The 21,988-nt window shown below is 48.2% G+C and overlaps 1 long non-coding RNA gene across 1 annotated transcript in view; it reads left to right on the top strand.

Annotated features, from left to right (window-relative positions):
- Positions 1–21,988, top strand: part of LOC147724675 (uncharacterized) — a 416,529-nt gene that overhangs the window by 157,558 nt on the left and 236,983 nt on the right. Inside the window, exon 2 of the long non-coding RNA XR_015309929.1 lies at positions 3,086–3,419. This is a non-coding gene — a long non-coding RNA (uncharacterized LOC147724675). The remainder of the gene's footprint in view (positions 1–3,085; positions 3,420–21,988) is intronic.

Raw genomic sequence — 21,988 nt, 5'->3', positions numbered from 1 at the left:
TGAATCCTGAATAATGTACTCAAATAAACTTAGCAAAAAAGATGTATCCATATGAAACTTCTAAATAAATGTCTTTAATTCAAGAAGAGGGAACGTGCTGGTTGGCAGCCCTTCAGATACATGGCTTCAGGGTTCTGGAATAAACTACCACTTGAGTTGAGGGAGCTTGAGAACTGCCTAGCTTTTAGAGGCGCCTTAAAGACTTTTCTCTTATGCTAATCCCCATTGCTGCTTGGAAGGCTTTTTATTTGTTTGTTGTGTCTTGGTGCCCTGAGGCCATCCTGGTATCCAAGGACTTCATGAATAATAAAATAAATAAATGAAACAAACGCCCCTTCCCCCCAGTGGTCTGCACGGCAATCTTCAGATTTGTAACATCCTTAAGAAATACATCCTGAGTTCGCACAGTGTAGATTCGGTAGATATCTAGTTTAGATTTTTAGAGTACATACCTTGGGATGGAAAATCTCCAGGGAGTTGGTCTTTGAGCAGACATGTTTCATCCTAGTGTGGGAGGTAAACTTTGACAGGCCACTCTTCACTAAGAAGACTGGCTTATCTTTCGTCCTCACTCGAGCAACCTCTCTCTAAGACAGGGGTCTCAAAACCGGTCCAGGAGGGCTGGATCCATGGCAGATTTTTGGGATATCCCCATTGAGATAAATGTAGTTATTTTAAAAATCTGGCATGGATCCTGCCCTCCAGGACCGTTTTGGAGACCCCTGCTCTAAGATAACTACTCTCCTATAAAGACCTTCTTCAGTGAATTGGTCACTGTATGCTTGAAGCTCGTGTACGTATTGGTCTGCGACATCCACTTGCGATCTGCCTTTCTCTTTTGGGATGATAGTGTCTTCTTTTCTGTATACTGCTTTAAACTGCACTTCTACAGTTTGGAAGTGTTACAAATAATAGATGTTGCTGCTAACCAATCTAAGGTGTGCATTGTGTCTATGTCCATATCTGGTTTTGACTATTTTAAAGCACATCTTATTCTTTGGAAAAGTATACCAGCCCCAGTAAAAAAAAACTCTAGTATAGCTCTCAATGGCTGCTTCTCTCTTCCCACCTTACCATCTAGGGTCCTGGTCCTCATCTAAAGGTGTCTGCTGGGCCCCACGACAAGCCCTGGCCACATCCACTCCCCTAGTGTGGACATGTTTCCCACATAGGAGCTATGAGAAAGGCCGTGTTTGTTTCTCTTTCTAGTCTGTCGTTCAGTTTGAGCTATAATGACTAAAGTACCAAATAAAGTGTCCGGTATGATAATATTACGCGAGACGATTTTTGATGGGTTGGGAAAGTGTGAGTAATAAGTAAAGATAAGTTTAAATTCTGTGTTTATCTTGCCACTTTTGCAGTGCTTCAGTAGCTAAGGTCAAATGTTGGCTTTTGACAAGTTGCTGCTTATTCTTTTAAAATGGGATTGGTGTTTACTTTACTTTCTTTTGACATCAAAGTGAGAGGATTTTTTTTAAGTGAATTATGTAACAATCTTAGGATGTCCTTTATGTTTTTTTTTTCTTGCAACACACAAATGTAATTATCGATTGAGTGTTGTATAATTTAATCAATAAAACTGTATGTCTGTGCAAAGTTAGTGGCCCTTTCAATTGAAAATGTAGTGTCTCTATATGACAATGCACTACCGCACAATGCTTTAGGTACAGTCAAATGTCACCCGTCCTCATGTCTATTAAAGCTAGGTGGGTCGCTAAAGTCTGCCATTCTAAAAAGTGGTCGTGGGTCTAAAAAGTTTGGTAACCATTGCGCTAGAAGCTAGATCTGTGGTTAGCCAAAGTCAAAGGCTATCTTACCATTGACCCAAGGTTTCGTGGGCCCGCCACAATAATACTACTACACTATATTGCTGTAGACAAACCATAGTCTTGATTGATACCCATAAATGATGTTGGGTGTATCTGATTGGACACCCTCTAAATGACAGCTGGTCTCAAAAGACGATTATTTGGTATCACAACATAAATCCACGCTTGTTTAAGACTGAGAGGGGACCAACATTGAATGGTTGATCACATTAGTAAGGTCAGGTGAATACCCTCCTAGACGAATATTACATGTGTACCATCTGGTCAGAGTGTTTTGTGGCATAAAATAGGTGGCCTGCAATGCACAAATTGCAGTGGATCGCTTTTTGTGCGTGTTATTGACACCTCTACGTTTTGCACCTGGTGTTAGCAGAAGTTTAGACCGGATGCAACCACCAACTGCAACTCAGCAGAAAGCGCAATAATCACTGAACTAAAAATTGGTGCAGCAAGGAGAAGGGGCACTCTTTGTGCCCATGCTTATCTCTGCATTGACCAGTATAAGTAGCCATTAATAATACAAACCAAAAGAGAGCTTTTGCCACTTTTCAGATTGCTCCTTTGTTGCTCAAGTGAGTAACGCATTACTAAGCAAACCGTCATATTCTAGAGTCCTAGCACTGCTACTGCAGTTCTTAAGATGTAATGGTGTCAATGCGCTCTTTCTCATCAATAAAACTGTAGATAGACAAATGTGTATGAGTGTATGTATGTATATTGTATTCGTGCAAACCTAACCATAGTCCGGCTTAAAGTCCGAGAGTGATAAGAGCGGAGCTGGGTCAAGGACAGATTGTGTCCATAACCCAGCTATTAGTTTCATGCATTCAGTGTATGAAATCTATACAGCAACCTGGAAAACAAACTCTGAGATGAGGAGAAACTTAAATTCAGGTTGACTGGTTAACATGACAGGTGCAGTTTAACGATACAATAATGTATGTGTACACTTAATCATTAGAATATATCAGAGTGAGGTTGTTCAGCATTGGTACCGTGATCGATTTTCAGGATAGATGCAATGTAAATGATCCCCTCTGAGGTCATTGCGTGTATCCTGTTGATATGAAGTTCTTTGATCGGTCTAGTGCTCACGGATTGGAGTTGGGCTCCTTTGTTCTAATCCAAGACCATGTTCAATAAAGCCAAGAAACAGGCAGGTTTCTCTTACTTGTTGTCTTGGTACAGTTATGTAGCAGAATGCACTGTTGTGTTTTCTTTTCAAGTGCCCTTGACACCATCTCTCTTTTTCATAGGTTATGGGTTTCGTCTTGGGACGCGATTGGACCTGTGGAAAGCCTGTATGGATGAAAGGCTATTTGGAGATCTGGGGGATTCACCATTATGTCTGGATTTCCGAATACTTTTGCCTACTGTGAGGATTTTGCCTTTGGAACTTGGACGTGGCTTGCAATGACGTATTTGTGTCTTTCAAATGCAATGAAGGGCATTTGTCCTTTCGTGCTCTGAGGATCACTTCCTACCATGCTCCTTCTTGGTGGAATTCTTTCTAGCATCGCTCCATGCCATTTGGATTATCGTTTAATTTCTGCAAATGGAAATAGTTTGTCGGGATGCTCCTGTACCCAGGTATGGATTCCTGCATTACCTTACAATTGATAAATCTATCCTTCTGTTGACTGTACTAATTGTGTATTTTGTATTTTAATAGCAATGACTTGGTTTTTGTATCATTTCACATGGGCACTGCAACCATTGCTAAGCACTGTAAATACCAAATGTGACTATAACCCAAAATACATTTACACATTTTACCAACCTCAGAAGAGTGAATAATGAGTTTGTCTTTACTTGATTCGAAGTTGTGACCTCTAAATGACAGAAGTTGCCAGCGGTGACTCTAAACCCACTCAGCCGTTTTTATAGCGGTTTTGTAAATAGCTACCTATCTGCAGGCCGTGAGTCCTACTGTTGGGTTTACAATAAGTGTTGAGAGTAGGGAGCATCAAAGATAGCAGTCAGTCCAAGACAGTGGAGACCAGGAGAATAATCTACAAGATTTTGCAGCTCACAAGAACGTGTCAGAAAGTTTGTGCAAATGTGTTCTCCACGAACCAGTTCAGAAAGGACGCAAACATACTCACAAACATCTCGTCTATTACTTCAGAGGTGAAAATGTTGAAACTTTTCTTCACTTTCGTTTTTTTGGTACTTTAAGGTGGCTGCTATTGCGAAAAGTCTCTAAAAATGCCTACCACTACCCGTGGTCTGGATTTCTGACTAAAATATTAGCAGACCTCTACAAGGGACGAGGGCGGGGCACGTATTTTTTCTGGAAACAACTGGCTTTGTTTTTTTTAGTCTAGCCTTGGCAGCACATGCGCTGCACTGCGATGCATGCTGTATTAGAGTATGCACTTGAAGCTCCTTCCACTCTCAGGCCTTATTTTTCATTGGCTTTTGTTATTGCCCAATATAAATGGTGGCTTCTGATTCGTTAATAGGCTTGGTAGTCTCTTAGTACCGCCATGTCTTCATTTCTAGCCTCCCATTAGGACTGGCCCTTTTACTTCTGTTGTTACAGAGTGTGTCTTATTTATTCTGTAAGCACTATTTTCTTTAATGAGTTTGTTCTACTGCAGGCATGACATGCTTTCCTGCAACATTCAGCGCGGCCTGCATGCTTTCACTTTCCAAGCAGCCCGGGACAATGGCGGCGGTTTCTTTGAAATGAAATAGGTGTCACAATTATAAGAGTTTGAGCTATTGGCATTGTAAATGACAATGTTTTTTATTGATGTGTTAATTATTAAAACAGATAAATAAAAGGCAATTGTCATTTACAATGCTAATAGCTTAAATTCTTGCAATTGCAAGACCTAATACATTGCAAATGCTTGTTGTTAAATGCACAAGTGTTTAGAACTGTGGTTTTGTCCCTCTGTAATGCGTCACATTGTTATGACGGAGAAAAGAATCACTGACCATCCTTGATGTCATGCAGTTGTGTTTTTTCTTCAGTGGCCCTGTCGTAGCTCTACTTCCATAATTTTGGGCAAATGAATGCTGCTCCCTTTGTAGTTATTGGTTCAGGTTGGATAGTCTGCTCTGTTGTGTTGGAACCAAGTCCTCTGTTTTGGATGCACCTGGATGAATGAGCCCACTGCCTAGGCTTGCGCTAGTCATTGGCAGTATGGAGGGAGGTGAGAGGAAGGGTGCCTCACCTGGATCTCACCTTAGACGCCTGTAGTGAACATTCTGTCCCTCTTGTTCTTCTCATTTTGATAGTATTGCTGTTTGCTCACTGATATATGGCTTAAGTGGAATACAAATGTATCAACGCCTCTACATTTCCATCAACATACTTCATTGATTGTATCTAATTGTAATCCTAAATTGCAGCACTGATTTATGAAGAAAACATTATACTCTTTTAATGGTTTGCGAAGACTTTGGAATGTGTGCATACGTCCTCCTGTATTGATACAGTGTGGCTCATGCAGTTCTTCTTGCACCATACCTGCTGATTCACTACTGTTCATCTAATTAATCTTCGAATGTAGGCTCTCTTTTCTTGTAAGACACTTTTCGAGTGAAGGATGGTCACTTTTATGTGGCATTGTCAACGGTACAGCGTAGCAATGTTTCTCTAGAATCCGTGGCGACTGGCATTTACTGAGGGTTGGGGGGGCAGCTAAGAAAAAGAAAAGCACTTACCGGATCCTGACGACATCCTCCTCCCTCCGACTTCGTCTGCTGGGACTGCCGTGCAGGCCGCAGCAAACTCCCTCGACCAATCCCGGCCTACTCATTTGATGTTAACCAGTATATGAGCAGTGCCATGGTTGGCGGGAGCAGCCCCTCTCTGCGCCCCCTAAGGCCTGGAAGAGTCTTCGAAGTATCACGAGATAGGTGGCTCCTCCCCTGGACTACAGTGCGCATGGGCATCGACTCCATCCCCAGATTGTTTTTTCCGCCATTGGGTTCGGATGTCTTTGGTTCCCTCTTGTCGGAATCGATAAGAATTAGCTTAACTTAACTTTGAGACCAAAAGGTCTTTAGGACTTGCGTCGGTATTGTCTTGCGTTTGGCTTCGCAACTTTCCTCGGCTCCGAGCCGAGCTCTGTACTTCCGCGTGCTTTCGGCGCAGAGGGCCTAGTCGACGCTCCAGACTCATTGACCATCATGGAAAACCGAAGTCCATTCAAAAGATGTCCGGTGTGTTACTCGAAGTACCCACACATCGACGTCCATCCGGTGTGCAACAAGTGCCTGTCGCCGGACCACGACGAGGCCAAGTGTATGGCCTGTTCGAGATTCCGGTCCAAGAAGACACTCAAGCTCCGTCGAGCTGCGCGCCTGGAGGCCCAGCAATCTGCACCGGCGCCTACGGACATTTTCGATGCTGGGGAGGTCGAGGATGAAGATATCCAGGACATCTCAGAATCTAACCCTGCGTCGGAGGTCGAGGACGACTACGACGCCGAGGCCGAAGATTTCAGTGAAGTCGTCGAAGAGGTAGGAGACGACGACGGGGCCTTTGGGGCCATCGAGGATAGCTCGGACGAAGAGCTTCCTCAAACTGACTCTGGGGCCGTCCCGATCAATAAGGCCCAGGTCGAGGGATCGCCTTCGGGCCTTACCTAAGACCTTGATGTGAGTTCCTCGGCCCCGCCTGCTGGCCCGGCCACGGACATTGGTACCGATTCACTCCCGGTGAAACAGAAACCGAAAGTGAAATCTACGGTCTCGACGCCAGAGATATCGAAACCGAAAGTGCGCATCGCATTGGTCGGATCGAAGACTTCGGAGGCCTCGGCGCCGAAGAAACCTAAGATGGCCGTCGAGCCGAAGGGCCACGTCAAAATGGCCGACCCGAAGGCTACTACGTCGAAGCCGAAAGTGAAGGGGTCGGACACGGCCGCATCGGCACCGAAGACTGTCGACGCCGGCAAGGGTCGACTCGATCACAAGAAGACGGTCGACGACCCCAAGAGGTCTCTTACCGACCCGAAGAAGCGGCCCGACGACCCAAAGGCCCTATCTGCCCCGCTTCCACACGACAAGGCCAAGGGGGCTGCGCCAAATGTGTCGACTCCGAAGGGGACCTCCAAGGACTCCACTCCGAAACCGACCTCTAAGGACTCCGTCGAACCGGCACGTCTATCTGCCGCGTTCACGAAAAAGGTCACGGAGTCCCTGCAGCGCATAAGGGACGGCGCCGCAGCAGTCGAGCCGAAGGACCCTCCGCCGGCCAAGCCTCTGGAGAAACCGGCGAAGGCGCCCACGCCGATCCTTTTTACCTTGCCGCCTAAAACGGCACCGAAGGCTTTCGCTGCTAAACCGGGGGCCGGCGTGCCCGAGAAGGTCTCTTTGACGCCGAAGGCATCGATGGTGGTCCATGGCCCGCGGCCTCGGCAACTTTCAGAAGAGGAGCGTCAAGAACATTTCATCGACGCCGAAACGGGCAGGCTTTCCCTCCTGAAGATGAAAATCACCCCGGAGCCCCAATTGGAGTCGTACAAGATCCCACTAAAGCGGAAGATGAACTCTGCTGGTACTCCAACCTTGGTGGAGCCCATTTCACCACAAGCTCACGAAGTCTCGCCCACTCACTCCGATGTGGACGCTGGTGAGGGCGAAGACGAATATAGCTATCCAGTCTACACAAACCCAGAGGATGTGGCAGAGCCCTGGTCTGCTGGTGGTGAGCCTGGGGACCCACATTCTGGACAGGACCCTCAGCTCTTCTCTGCTAAAACTTCCCCCACTGAAGACTCTGGCTGCTGCCCGCTCAATGAGGGCATTGAAAGCCGCAATCACAACGTCCAGCTGCATGCTGACCCTGTGGACGTAGACTTCCTCTTTGACACCTTTTCTGTCTCTGAAAAGACTGTAAAAACTCTGCCAATGCTGAAGGGTGTTTTAAAGCACGCTGCTGAGGTCTTCAAAGAGCCCACCAGGGCGAGAGTCATCAACCCGAGGATCGACAAGAAGTATAAGGCAGCGCCCACAGATCCAACTTATATTAGGGGACAGTTGCCTCTGGACTCCCTGGTTGTCTCGAATGCCCGGAAGAGGGCCAACTCGCAGACTACGGGTGATGCTCCTCCCCCAGACAAGGAATCGAAGGTCTTTGAAGCTTCAGGGAAGAGGGTAGCAGCACAGGCAGCCAACATATGGCGCATCTCAAACACGCAGGCGCTTCTGGCGCGCTATGACAGGGCACACTACGATACCCTAGAGACCCTTTTGCAACACCTACCCGATCAATTTAAGGAAGGGGCTGAGATGCTAATACAGGAGGGGAAGCTGATCTCCAACGCTTCCATAAAGTGCGCTCTGGACGCGGCTGACACCGCCGCACACGCCATTAACACTAGCGTTATGCTTCGTAGACATGCCTGGCTAAGAATATCTGGGTTCAAGCCGGACATTCAAACCACCATCTTGAACCAAACGGTCAACCCAGATCACCTGTTTGGCCCTGAGGTTGATACCACCCTTGAGAAAATTAAGAAGGACACCGGCACTGCAAAATCCATGGGGGCCTTACAGTCCCAGCAGTTTCGGAGTGGGTCCTTTCGTCGCTCCAATACCAGAGGCACCTCAAGGGGTCAACTTTCGCAGTCTGCGCAGTTCTACAAAGGCAACACCCAGACTACTTATGCCAACAAGAGTCGAGGTGGATACCGCGGCAACAGCGCCAAGGGCAGAGGACGTGGCAACAACAGCTCCAGGTCCTCTACCGCCAACAAACAGTGACGCATTGTCACTGACCCCCGACCACACAACACCGGTCGGGGGGAGACTCCAGCAGTTCCTGCCCGTGTGGAAGTCCATCACCACGGACAGGTGGGTCAGAAAGCTTATTCAATTTGGTTATTGTCTGGAGCTCACATCCACTCCACCCAACATACCCCCAAGGTACCGTCCTATGTCAGGCGAGCACTTGCACTTATTGCAGCAGGAGGTCACAGTCATGCTGCAAAAAAGGGGCAATAGAGCTCGTGCCCATGCAGGAAGGAGGCACGGGAGTTTACTCCCTGTACTTCCTGATTCCAAAAAAGGACGGATCCCTCAGGCCCATCCTGGATCTCAGGCCCCTCAACTTTTACATCCTGTCCGAGCATTTCCACATGCTAACACTGCAGCAAGTTCTCCCACTGCTTCGACAGGGGGACTTTCTGGCAACTTTGGACCTGAAGGATGCGTACTTCCACATTCCGCTACATCCTTCACACAGAAAATACCTCAGGTTCACCATCCAAAACCAGCACTACCAATTCAAGGTTTTGCCTTTCGGGGTCACCACGGCACCCAGGGTATTCACGAAGTGCCTGGCGACGGTGGCGGCACATCTACGACGTCACAACATCCACGTCTATCCCTATCTGGACGACTGGCTCAACCAAGCGAAGTCAGCCCAGCAGTGTGCCGACCACGTGTCCCACACCATTCACCTCCTGCACGATCTGGGATTCTCACTGAATTACCCAAAGTCCCACCTCCAGCCCGCCCATATGCGCAGTATCTGGGTGCGACCATAGACACTCTGGCGGCCACAGCCCAGCCAAATTCAGTGAGAGTCAGCAGCATTCAGTCGCTGATCCAAAAATTCAGACCTCAACACTCGCTTCCAGCAGGAGTGTTCATGCAGTTGATAGGCATGATGGCCTCCTGCATCTCCATTGTCCCGCACGCCAGACTACATATGCGTCCGCTTCAGGAGTGCTTAGCACGTCAGTGGACTCAGGCTCACAACCAGTTGAAAGACCTAGTGTTGGTGAGCGGTCGGGCATACAACTCTCTGCATTGGTGGAATCCACGAAGCCTTTGCAAGGGCCGACCGTTCCAGGAGCCTGTGCCAGAGATTATCCTGACAACGGACGCTTCTCTCCAGGGATGGGGAGCGCATGTACTCCAATACACTGTGCAGGGACTATGGACACAGCAACAGGGGAAGATGCACAACAATGTTCTAGAACTGATGGCGATCTTCATGGCATTGAAAGCATTCAAAGTACATCTATGCAACAAGGTCGTGTTGATTCGGACGGACAACATGACGGCGATGTACTACATTCAGAAGCAGGGAGGCACACACTCTCCGCAGCTGTCTCATCTGGCTCAGAGCATGTGGAAGTGGGCCATTCAGAGGAACATCTTCCTCATGGCAGAGCATCTCCCGGGCAAAGACAATCAGATGGCGGACCTGCTCAGCAGGCACAGCCACCAGATGCACGAGTGGGAGATACATCCATCAGTACTCTGGCCGTACTTCCAAAGGTGGGGTCATCCAGAGATAGACCTGTTCGCCACAAAGGAGAACGCAAAATGCCAAAGCTTCGCCGCCAGATTCCCACACCCACAGTCGCAGGGCAATGCGATATGGATGAACTGGTCAGGCAAATTTGCGTACGCTTTTCCCCCAGCACCTCTGATTCCGCTGGTGGCACACAAACTCAGGCAGCACTCGATGACTCTCATCCTGGTTGCTCCAACGTGGGCTCAGCAACCATGGTACACCACGTTTCTAGAACTGTCCGTGGTACCGCATCAGAGGCTACATCTCACACCCAGCCTTCTGACGCAGAGCCATGGCAACATTCAGCACCCAGATCCGCAACAGCTCAACCTGGCGATCTGGCTCCTGAAGTCCTAGAGTTTGGCTACCTGCACTTACCTCCCGACTGTATGGACATCATTCGGGAGGCGAGGAAGCCCACTACTAAAGCCTGCTATGCGGCAAAATGGAAGCGGTTTGTCATTTATTGTGCGGACCACAACATTAACCCGCTGGATGCTTCTATTCAGAACATCATCTGTTACCTTTTCCATCTGTACAAGTGTAATCTGGCCTATGCTTCCATTTGCATTCATCTGTCTGCAATGGTAGCTTATCTCCAAAATAGGCAGCACCTCTCCCTCTTCAGGGTGCCTGCCATCAAGGCTTTTTTGGAAGGCCTCAAACGAGTCATTCCGCCACGGACTCCACCAGCTCCTGAGTGGAACCTCAATGTGGTCTTTACCAGGCTGATGGGTCCTCCCTTTGAACCACTGCATTCCTGCGAGATTCAGTTCTTGACATGGAAAGTGGCTTTCATCTTAGCAATTACGTCGCTACGGAGGCTTAGTGAATTGCAAGCCCTCACAATCCAAGAGCCATTTATCCAAATTCATTCCAACAGGGTGGTGCTCCGCACTAACCCTAAGTTTCTGCCCAAGGTTGTGTCTCAGTTCCACATCAACCAAACAATCGAATTACCTGTTTTCTTTCAAAATCCTGAGTCACTGGCGGAGCGGATGCTCCACACCCTTGACGTTAAACGGGCCCTAATGTATTACATTGATAGGACCAAGGATTTTCGAAAAACTAAGCAACTCTTTGTCGCCTTTGCGCCACACCACAAAGGTAACCCTATTTCCAAGGCGGGTATTGCTAGGTGGATCGTTAAATGTATCCAAATCTGCTATGCAAAAGCAAAACGCACTCTTACCATTCCACCAAGAGCCCACTCCACCAGAAAGTTGGGGGCCTCTATGGCGTTCCTTGGAAACATTCCTTTAGAGGACATATGTAGAGCAGCCACATGGTCTACCACACACACACATTTACTAAGCATTACTGTGTTGATGTGCACTCCAAACAGCAGGCAGCTGTAGGGCAGGCTGTTCTCAAGACACTTTTCCAAACTGCTGCAGCTGGCACGGGCGGCCGCCGCTAATGGAGGGACTGCTATGTATTCTATGCACTGATATGAATTCAGCAGCCCACATGCCTCGAACCGAATATGCTACTTACCAGTATGCATCTGTTCTTGGCATGTAGGGCTGCTGACCTTCATATCGCCCGCCCTCCTCCCCGGCGCCTGTAGCAGCTGCAGTATTCACATATATACTCATAGCATGGTCATCATTCACTGAGTTTCACTCCATCTTGGCCACAATCTGGGGATGGAGTCGATGCCCATGCGCACTGTAGTCCAGGGGAGGAGCCACCTATCTTGTGATACTTCGAAGACTCTTCCAGAACAACAATGTGCAATCATCTGGACCCAACACTAGGCGGCGATCTATGCACAGATATGAATGTCAGCAGCCCTACATGCCAAGAACAGATGCATACTGGTAAGTAGCATATTTGTTATTGCAAAACCTTTGGTGATTTCCTACATGCATAGCTGTTTTGTGATTACCAAATACCGGTGCAGTTAAAATCACTATTTGGTAATCGCAAAATGCTTATTTGATACATCCGGCTCTGTCTCAAAGTCTGGGATGAATATGGGGATTGCACTGCCAGGGATGTCCGTAATATAGCCGGTGCCGGGGAAGGTTGAAGTGACTTGACCAGCGCAGGGATCCGTCCATGGATTCAAGGGACCCGACTGGTGCAAGAGGCAACCCCTGCCCAACTGTGAATTTCATGAGGCCATTCACCTCCTATTTGAGCGGCCCGTCCCCGCAGGTGAGCTCTGGGGCCCCTCTCCAACCCACAGTGCCTAAAAGTGCCCCAGCGGGAATCGGTTGCCCAAATATGAGGAGCATGCTATTATAAAAGTCACGGAGTCGGGTGGGGGTCACTCTAGCTCCAGGAAACTCTGACCTGGAGTAGTCTCTTCCATGGAGCCAGGCCTCGAATGACGACATTCCCTTGTTTCATCGGATGACTTCCATGGATGGGGTGAGGTTGAAGATTTCTTCGACTTCTTGTTCTTCCATTTGAGGAACTTACCTAAATGCTTGGTAGACTATGACTGCGGCAAAGAGCACTTGGAGTGGCTTTGCGACTGATCCTGGGACCTTCCTCTTGACCGGGATCAAGACTTTTGCTGCGTTGGAGTGGCACCTAAGTAGGCACCGTGAACATCACGTCTGGCGCCGTGGATACCACCTACTGGGGCACACAGGTACTGCTCACGAAAAATGTCTGGTTCTATTCTGACGCCTGGGGATAATGGGGTAATTCTAAAGTAAGTAATCTATGATTAGAAGTCTTCATCAGATATAATTATTCACTATGATGCAAGGTGGATACTGGAGAGCTACTGTGACCTCAGACCCATTGATTCTGCACATCGTGGTGTCTGTTCTCTGGGGTCTGGTGCTCTTCAAGTGGAGGCAGGGGACAGCACCTTTGTACCAGGTAATGGATGAGTCAGATAAATGATGTACTGAATTTACTTATAAACTGCTGTGTAATATATCAAGTTGGTAGGTGTTTACATAACATATCTTTATATGTGTATTTTATGTATGGTGTAAAATGATTTGTATAAACTGTAACAATACTTTATAGTAGTGGGTAGTCTGCTCTAGTTGGTACACATAGGGGGTAATTTCTGGGCCTGAAAGTATTGCTTGCATTGCATACAATGGGGCAATGTGCACAAGAGCTAGATGTCACATGACTCAAATAATTTACACCCTAACTTTCTCAACAATGTTGTCAAATGGTTATTATGGGTGTTGGGATGTGATTAAATGTTGAACTGCTGGGCGGTTGCTTGTAAAGTGCTCTCCAGAAGCACTGGGGTTAGTTACTTTTTGCGGTAGGGCAAGTATCTGTCACCTCTTCGAATGTTAAACTGTCTCTAGAAACACTGGCTAAAGCCACACTCATTGAGAGCATAATTTAAAGCTATTTCTTTGTACAAGATTACACAGCAGAGTGCATGCTATCGAACCAAATCTCCACCTGCTATATTCCTAGAACCCTGCGTGAAAAAATAACCTTGACTTAAACTTTCATTTTTTTCCCTCCTTTATTTATTAGGTCTCGGCTAGACAGAGCCTTTGCTGTCTTTGAGACATGTTATCTACAGTTAGTGGGCTGCAGCTGCCCCATAGGCTTACCATTTGTTCGCTTCAACATCGCTCTTATATCCTTCGTTCCTGTTGGTCATGGCATGCATGTGTCTTGCCTCTTCTTGTGTTTGGCCCTCCCCTAGAACATGGACCAAGTATTTGTGTCCATTCACTGCTCCCGTTTTTGGAGATACTTTTTAATTGTGATTAGGCACTCAAGACAAGTGGTTGTGTATTCACTCACTCCTTTCCCCTCCCGCCTGCCCCACATTTAAGTTGCTTCTTTTCCCCTCCTCCCTGCCCCTCCATCTCTGTTGCTTCTTTTCTGTCTCACCCCACTGCCCCGTCTGTGTCTTCTTTACCTCCCATCACCTTCAAAATATGCGCCCTATACCTGTCAGTTTAATAACTCCCATTAATGCAAGGCTTATGGAATGTGATAAAAGAATTATTTATATTTTTCACGCTATTTTTATTGAATGTAATAACTAGAATTAAGCTTGTGTTTAATAGTTTCCAGCTCTGGCAGATAAGGGAACTGATCACCCATAGATAAAGTGAGAGTTTCCCAAGATCACAGTGCATCTGGGTGGTAGCCAGGACTCGAACCTCCTCTTGTCCTAGATGTACTTCTGACAATGTGTACACACGATGACCGTCCCCAAAATTAAGCTGAAGTCGTACCAGGCGAGTAGGTATGTAGGTAACCCAAGTCAACGGGCCATCAGCCGACTGCCTCACTGGTCCAGGTTCGGTGGCACATTGTGTCTGTGAGAATCATTGTGCGTAACAAGACCAGCAGTTTACCTCGGACTCCATCCAAGCATAGTGAAATGTGAAGCTTTTACACAGTGTTTAATGACAGTATTTAGTTAGTTTATAAGGACTTCCGAACAAAGCATTTAAGGCTGCTTCAACACACAGAGCCAGTATCATTTCGTCGAAAAGCACACAATGTGTTGACGCTCGGTGGAGCCAGAATTGTAAACCACGTTCCACGGTCTTTCAGTGGAGCCAGAATTGGAACCCACATTCCGCTTTCTTTCAGAAGTTCACAGCCCTATACCAAGCAAAGCAAGAGACTTTTTTTAACATTACAAAAAAATAAGAGCAGCTGATAGCTGCCTCAGCAAAGCACAGGTTTCTAAATTTCATCTCAAATTTGTGCCTAGTGGAATTTAGTGGGAAGAGGGTGAGGGATAAAACCAGACTTTTGTTGAGTAGAACCCCCTGCTTTCTAGGACTGTTACTGGGGTCCCAGCGCTAGAATGAATCGGAAAAGGCACGACCGGCAAAGGAGTGCTAATAGTCAGAAAATAGACAGGTCTTCACAGCCCTTCTGAAGGCCCAGTGATCATGATTACACCTGATCAAGGCAGATAATTCCAAAGGGAGGCGGTTATAGAGCATGGTGCGTTGTTGACGTGTTTGCACCAGGTCTAGCACCACATCTTTATTTTATATTTTATAGACCAGTGGGGCCTTCTTTTTTAGGCCTTGGCTAGACAGCGCTGTTCGAGACATGGTTTACAGTTAGCGGGCTAAAGCCTGCCCATAGGCTTACCATTTGTATGTTTCAATGTTGCTCTCTTATCCTTCATTTCTTTTTGTCATGGCATGCATGTGTCATGCCTCTTCTTGTGTTTTTCCTTCCACTGGAGAATGAACCAAATAATTGTGTCCAAACACTGTTCCTGTTTTTTCCGAAGATACTTTTTAAATTGTGTTTAAGAGCTCCTTACGAGTGCTTGCATTTTCACTCACTCCTTTCCCCTCCCACCCACCCCGTCCCTGTTGCTTCTTTACCCCTCCCTGCTTCTTTACCCCTCCCGCCCACCCCGTCCCTGTTGCTTCTTTACCCCTCCCGCCCACCCCCTCCCTGTTGCTTCTTTACCCCTCCCGCCCACCCCCTCCCTGTTGCTTCTTTACCCCTCCCGCCCTCCCCCTCCCTGTTGCTTCTTTACCCCTCCCGCCCACCCCCTCCCTGTTGCTTCTTTACCCCTCCCGCCCACCCCCTCCCTGTTGCTTCTTTACCCCTCCCGCCCACCCCCTCCCTGTTGCTTCTTTACCCCTCCCGCCCACCCCCTCCCTGTTGCTTCTTTACCCCTCCCGCCCACCCCGTCCCTGTTGCTTCTTTACCCCTCCCGCCCACCCCGTCCCTGTTGCTTCTTTACCCCTCCCGCCCACCCCGTCCCTGTTGCTTCTTTTCCCCTCCCGCCCACCCCGTCCCTGTTGCTTCTTTTCCCCTCCCGCCCACCCCGTCCCTGTTGCTTCTTTTCCCCTCCCGCCCACCCCCTCCCTGTTGCTTCTTTTCCCCTCCCGCCCACCCCCTCCCTGTTGCTTCTTTGCCCCTCCCGCCCACCCCGTCCCTGTTGCTTCTTTGCCCCTCCCGCCCACCCAGTCCCTGTTGCTTCTTTGCCCCTCCCGCCCACCCAGTCCCTGTTGCTTCTTTGCCCCTCCCGCCCACCCAGTCCCTGTTGCTTCTTTGCCCCTCCCGCCCACCCCGTCCCTGTTGCTTCTTTGCCCCTCCCGCCCACCCCCTCCCTGTTGCTTCTTTACCCCTCCCGCCCACCCCCTCCCTGTTGCTTCTTTACCCCTCCCGCCCACCCCCTCCCTGTTGCTTCTTTACCCCTCCCGCCCACCCCCTCCCTGTTGCTTCTTTACCCCTCCCGCCCACCCCCTCCCTGTTGCTTCTTTACCCCTCCCGCCCACCCCGTCCCTGTTGCTTCTTTACCCCTCCCGCCCACCCCGTCCCTGTTGCTTCTTTACCCCCCCCATCCCTGTTGCTTCTTTACCCCTCCCGCCCACCCCGTCCCTGTTGCTTCTTTTCCCCTCCCGCCCACCCCGTCCCTGTTGCTTCTTTTCCCCTCCCGCCCACCCCGTCCCTGTTGCTTCTTTTCCCCTCCCGCCCACCCCCTCCCTGTTGCTTCTTTTCCCCTCCCGCCCACCCCCTCCCTGTTGCTTCTTTTCCCTTCCCGCCCACCCCCTCCCTGTTGCTTCTTTGCCCCTCCCGCCCACCCCGTCCCTGTTGCTTCTTTGCCCCTCCCGCCCACCCCGTCCCTGTTGCTTCTTTGCCCCTCCCGCCCACCCCGTCCCTGTTGCTTCTTTGCCCCTCCCGCCCACCCAGTCCCTGTTGCTTCTTTGCCCCTCCCGCCCACCCAGTCCCTGTTGCTTCTTTGCCCCTCCCGCCCACCCAGTCCCTGTTGCTTCTTTGCCCCTCCCGCCCACCCAGTCCCTGTTGCTTCTTTGCCCCTCCCGCCCACCCAGTCCCTGTTGCTTCTTTGCCCCTCCCGCCCACCCAGTCCCTGTTGCTTCTTTGCCCCTCCCGCCCACCCCGTCCCTGTTGCTTCTTTGCCCCTCCCGCCCACCCCGTCCCTGTTGCTTCTTTGCCCCTCCCGCCCACCCCGTCCCTGTTGCTTCTTTGCCCCTCCCACCCACCCCGTCCCTGTTGCTTCTTTGCCCCTCCCACCCACCCCGTCCCTGTTGCTTCTTTACCCCTCCCACCCACCCCGTCCCTGTTGCTTCTTTACCCCTCCCACCCACCCCGTCCCTGTTGCTTCTTTACCCCTCCCACCCACCCCGTCCCTGTTGCTTCTTCCGCCAACCCCATCCTTGCATGTGTTCAGCTTTAAAACAAATTATTAATGGGGGGAGATCAAGAGATTTGTCCAGAATCACAGGATATTGAGCCGACGTCGAGACTGGAACCTGGTTCCCCAGTTCCAAAGTGACCAGCTCTGGCTACACCCTCACCCCTTATTTACTACATGTAGTTCAAGGAAAACCAGAAACTTTGTTAATTGTGTTTAAGCACTCCATGCGAGTGCATCTGTATTCACTCTCACTCCCCCCATTCATGTTGCTTCTCTTCCCCTCCTACCCACCTCATCCCTATTGCTTCTTTTCTGTCTCTCCCACCTGCACCGGTCTGTTTCTCCTTTATGTCCCCTTTACCCCCCTAGACCCCCCCCCCCCCACCCTCATCCTCGATTGTGTTCAACATTGTTTTAATGGGTGCGGGGAAATTAAGTGATTTGCCCGGAACCACAGGCTATTGAGCCGAGACTGGAATTTGGTTCCCTAGTTCCAAAGTTGGCAGCTCTTGCCACACCCTCTCCCCTTACTTATTATACATAGTTCGAGGAAAACCAGAAACGTCAAAGATCCAATATATTTTATTAAGGCTAAGGATAAAAAGATCTTCAAAACCAAAATCGACAGCTGCTCACAGACATAGAAGTAAGACTAAAATCTCATGTTTATTATAGGCCTGTTTTTACGTCAATTGGTGGTAGTACTAGATTTGAGCTTCGTTTGGTAGTGTGTGGACTGGTTTTTGCCTTCTTTTTCATTGAAAGTGTGGCGTTGGATTTCAGACATTATTGACAATGCTTGCTTCCCTGTTTTAGCGAGCAATCGTTTGGATTAAAGCAGCTGGTTGACTGCTTCCAGTCCAGGTTCAACATGGCTAAAAGACATTTTCATTCACAACGTCGATAGCTCTCCCATTGCCGAGACGTATTGGCTTTGCCAATGCTTGTTTTGAATTCACCCTTACATCCCTTATACCTTCTGCATGCCTTTTCTGTTTTTAGACTATTCGAAATCGCGTGCCTGCCTTAATCTCTCTTTATTTTAAACCATATCACTGCAACCTAACAATATATTAATTCCTGAAACCGTTTGCTTCTCACATATTCCCATCTACTGAGCACATCCAAGTCATTAACGTACCACAAAAAAACTAGGGTATATGCATAGAATATTTTCCTTCGGTGTGCAAGACTAATCTAATAATCAGTGGACTGACTGCTAACTTTGGACTTCTGGGTTAGTTTGCTACTCGCCAGAAAGTGCTTCATCGCCTCATCTGGGGTAGTAAGCGTTATGTAAATGAATTTTCAATTTCAGTTTCACTTTTTATTCTACCTTAGCTTCAGGTATATGTAATTTATGCTTCGTTCTGTGTATTCTCACTTGGCGCACTCTTTCATGCTCCTCTGACTGTCCAGCTTGAGAAACCTTCACTTACTTGGAACCAGTCATTGGAGTCAACACCCAGAAATTATCAGCAGCAACTCCTGGTGAGTTTCAGGGGGATGGTCCGGGTGTGTAGCATGGCCAGCCCAACCCATACCACCCGATTATTGCAACTTTGCTCTACAACCTACCCCTGTGTGCCTTATTCACAGGTTTCATTCCTCGGATAGAGTTTTAGCTTTATAAATAGTAGCTGTTTTTTAGACTGTACCAGGTATGACCCTAGTGGTACAGTCGACGGCCTCTATATTGTGAATTTGAGGCCTATATCAACAGCCAGCTAGGAGGAGGAGACTGCACAGTGCGAGTCTTTGATCTGCATCCTACGGTATATTTGATCTGTTAATAATGACCACATCATTCCGCATTCAGTCTTGGGAGTTGTAGTCCTGGGTGTTGTAGCCTTGGTGCACTTCCATTAAACTAATTAGTCTAACACACCTGAGAGAGTCATATCCATTGTAGTAGTATTTTATTGAAACGCCGGTCCCGGTGACACCCCAGTGAATTCTGGTGCTTGCAGTCAGATCAGTTTTAATACTCCTATATTGGTCCCATAAAAACCCTAGTGTGTGCTGCTTCTTGCAGTCTGTCACATATCCATTTTGATAGTATTTTGTTAGTTCCAGTGAACAAGTGTGAGCTTCTACCTGTAGTTTGCCACATATCCGTTTCGGTATTCAGGCGCTTGGCCGGGGGAGACCCCGGTGTATTCTGGTACTTGCAGTCATTTACACACTAGTTCTAGTTGTCTTGCTTTGGCCCTGCTGCTGCTACCTGCAGTCTTTAGTTTCACAATCCTTCCTGCACATCACGCAGCCCCTCCCCAGATGCACTACTGATTGTAATTGTAAACAACAGGCGAAGATCCCTGGGAGTTGAACACCTCCTGCACCCAACATTGCACTGACGTCCATCAACATGGGTTGCCCTACCCGTACAGCGGATCTAATGGGAATAGTCACCTTTAGTCATAAATACACATACATTTCTTTCTTTTTGGAAGCAAAGACAGCGTACCAGGAGACTGACTCAGAAAACGGACAACCTGTCCAAATAAAACACGGTGTCATTGTTTGCCTGCCTTATGTAAGGCTGTCAGCAGGTAGAGAATGTTACTTTCCCACGGAGCCGGCGTGACTCATGTCCTTATGCTAACATTTTACCGGCAGAGCGAGCCCGCCCCCGTTCTTGGCCTCTCTTGGAAGGAGTCCGCTTCTCTGTTGAGCACATGTGACGCGGCGCGTGCTGCGCGCTCAGATTCCCGCCTTTTCGTCTCTTTCAGTATTTCTAACAAACGAGCAGCTTCGTCTCGTGCCTCGCGTTCCCCATGCTGATAATTCTCGACTGCACGGAGAATCACACCCTTTGCAGACGGTAGGGTAAAAGTTGAAACGTGCTCCCTCCACAGGCATTCCCTTTCTGCATTAAGGGAAGCTAAGGTTTCACATCCTGGTTTTTATATGCGTGAGTAAGGACTATAATTCCATAAGAGGGAAATAAAGTGCCCATCAGTCCCCTAATCCTTTTTTAATGTCGAATTATTCTGAAGGAAAAAAGACTGGAACTAAGGATACCGCTGAGCAGTGTGACGTGTGCATGTGGAATGTTAACACTTCCTACTGGGTCAGCCAAAGCCCTGTAGGAGGCAGTCATGGAAGCTGTGCTGTGCCCCCTCCTAGCACTGTGGTGCTCCCCAGACCCTGGACTTAGTGCTGTCCTGTCACCGCAGGACTGCCCATGTACATATGGATCCTGTACGTACGCGTGACCCTGAGCTGCTACTGGTCGGGCATTCTGATTTCTTGAGCTTTATAGGGCACAGACATGTTGCCTCCTGGCCACACCAGACAGCATGGTTACAAGTGATTATCAAAGAATTGCTGACTATTAATGTTAGTTGCAAACTTCATGCTCATGATTGAGCAAAGTGTAGGTGTGGTGTGTTGTAATCTCCTGCATCAGTTGTTATGTTGTTTAAGGGAGGAGCAGAGGACAGACAGTTAGGTGGTAAGGGGCGGCATTGAACATCGCAAGCAGTTAGAGTTAAGTCTGACGGAGAGATGGGATACACCCAACTTCAGATTGTTGTGGAGCACAGACGTGTTCGCAATAGCGGCAATGCATTGAAACCTCGCCTATTAATCAAGGGATCAAACCTGCCGCACAACAAATAGCTGTTTAGAACCCTGCCGGCTGGCGAAGCAAGTGGTGTGTTTTGGCTCTGGTGCCAAGACTTTGATGAAAGAGCAACCAAGACATTCATTGTAAGGTTTAACCTGCAAATTGAATGAAAACCTGTTCCATAATTGTAAGTGGATCCAAACACAACAATGTAGTCATAAGTAGAAGAGCTGGAAAAGTGGATTTTGTTGCCTGTAAAGGTAGCCTGAAACTCTTTCATGAGATCAAAAACAATTTGTGTTTTCCTTCAAAAGATTGAGTCTGGTGTGTATGTCAAATATAACCTCTTCAGCTAGAAAGTTGAAAGCCTGGTTAAATGGCGAAAAAGGCATAGTATTTCAGACAAATAATCATACACCTTTCTCTGTAGGGAGCTACAGTAATAAATGTCGAAACAGTTTTGCTACCCTGCATTACACTGAATTCGGAAGCAGAATCTTCACAGAAAGATTACTTAACCTTACACTTGCCACAAGGGCCAATCCAGACACAAAAGAAAACTAAACTACAATGCCATGCTAAATAACCAAGACACTGAACGGGGTTGTGCTGAATTATGATCCAGAGGAAAGATGTTGCCCATTAGCTAGGACACAGTGGAATTTCCAACTATCATCAGCCAGGCTGGGCACACAAGCAATTCCCAACCCTTGCCCGTTAATCAGGATTCATTCGGAAATTCCTATTCCTTTTCAACCAGTGAAGAGACTGAAGGAAATTCCCATAATTTGCCGGCTAATCAGAACAGGTATGGACATTCCCACCCCTTACCAGCCAATTGCAATACAGTTAAAAAGTTACCCTCAACAAGCTTTATACCAAGTTATCAATATCATCTCAAGCATTTCAAAGCCAGTCAGATCATCAAATCTCCCAACCCTTTTCCTAAGCCGGATCGTTGATACACTGAAGGAGGACTTGCCTCTGGACAACCACTCAGGCCACAGAAGAAAATTCTGGCCCTTCACCAACCACTCAGGACACAGAGAACATTCTCACCCCTTGCAAGCCCACCAGGGTACAAAAATTCATTTTTCGACACCTCCTAAGGATACAAAAGAAAATGTCATCACTGCCAGCCAGTCAGAACACAGTAGGACATTTCTACCACAAGAAGCGATGCCACAAAAAGCACAGAAACCTTACCTCACCTTCTCCCTGTC

This window comes from Lissotriton vulgaris, chromosome 4_1 (assembly GCF_964263255.1).
Source record: "Lissotriton vulgaris chromosome 4_1, aLisVul1.2, whole genome shotgun sequence".
Lineage (NCBI taxonomy): Eukaryota > Metazoa > Chordata > Amphibia > Caudata > Salamandridae > Lissotriton > Lissotriton vulgaris.
Note: the sequence above shows the minus strand (reverse complement) of the source record. Positions and strands in the feature narration are given on the sequence as shown.